We start from the raw sequence: 1,408 nt of genomic DNA, 5'->3' as shown, positions 1-1,408 counted from the left end.
GGGAGAGGGAGAGCCATCGATGTGAGAGTGGCACATCAATTGGTTGTCTCACGCATGGGATTGAGCCTGCAACCGAGTTCGTGCCCTTGACCAGAATCGAACCCGGGACCCTTCAGGCCGCAGACCGATGCTCTATCCACTGAGCCAAACTGGCCGGGGCAGACTCACTGTATCTTCATTAGTTTACAATGAAAAGTGGTTTAAAAACGGAGCGTGCCATTCTGAAGGCTCACGGGAACGGCTCAAGAAGCAAAGGTGTCTGTCGTCGGAGGGGTCGGTCCAGGGGGCGGCGTGTGCCACCAGAAGCTGCAGAAGAATCCTGCTGCTTCCCGCCACCCGGGACTGAGGAGCGGGAGCTTCACGTCTCTCCCTCAGCCTTTACTTACAGCCTCTTCAGGGTGAGGCCAGATCCCAGGGACTTAGTGCCTCCCGGGGGGCAGAGGGCCCCGACCGGGCGCGGCCGAGCGGGCACATCTCACAGAGATAAGGGGGGGGGGAGTGGGTGCAGGAGGAGCCAGAGTCACCATCCTCTCCAGACAACTTTCAAAGGCGCCGGAGGAGGCTCAGAGGTTCCTGTGCAGCCAACCTGGGAGGGATGTAACATCGTCAAGCTCAGCGGAGCCAACAGGCCCCCGGCAAAGGCCTCTGCTCAGACCCTCTAAGATCTGTGAGTGTGAGTGTGAGTGTGAGTGTGTGTGTGTGAGTGTGTGTGTGTGTTTTAAATAAACAATCTGTTCGCCTATGAAGGCCCGGGGCCACAGGAGAACCTGCCCCTCCCAGCCACTGCCTCTTCCTAGAAGTTCCAGAAACGAGAGACAGCGACAGACCCAGCTCCGGAGCCCAGGCACCCACATCTGTGACCCGCTGGCGGGGGCACCGCCAGCCTCGCTTTTAAAAAGTTAATGTATTCAGTGAGTTTGCTTAGTAAGTGTCTTCACATTGGAAGGAGCAAAACTACCAGTAATTTTCATACAATCCAGGCGTCCGCTCTCGGCCCGAATCGGGAAACACATTCCCAAGTTTCCCGGAAGAGCCCCTGTCCCCCAGCTCCTTTCAAAGGGAAGGAAAAGGCTGTGTGTGTGAACAAGCCCACGCGGCCTTGCCGCCGGCTCCTGGCCCGAGAGCCGCCCGCTGCCGGCTGAGCTCTGCCCCTCAGACCCACTCATTCCTCAGCCAAGGCCGCCCCCACCGAGGCCCGGCCACAGCCAGGCTGCCAAATGCCGTTGTGGGCAGCGTCCAGCCTGGAGTTCCTGGGCCACAGCATTAGACAGAAAGACAGAAAGACAGAAAGAAAGAGACAGGAAACATCAGGGTCCAGGGCTACCTGTGGGCAGCGCCCTGTCCAGACGGAACAGGTATTTCTTACTGCGGGTCAAGGTCAAAAAGCGCGGCCGCCAGCGCGCTCAGT

This window comes from Myotis brandtii, unplaced genomic scaffold (assembly GCF_000412655.1).
Source record: "Myotis brandtii unplaced genomic scaffold, ASM41265v1 scaffold532, whole genome shotgun sequence".
NCBI classification, from domain to species: domain Eukaryota; kingdom Metazoa; phylum Chordata; class Mammalia; order Chiroptera; family Vespertilionidae; genus Myotis; species Myotis brandtii.
This window is presented reverse-complemented; position numbering follows the sequence as displayed.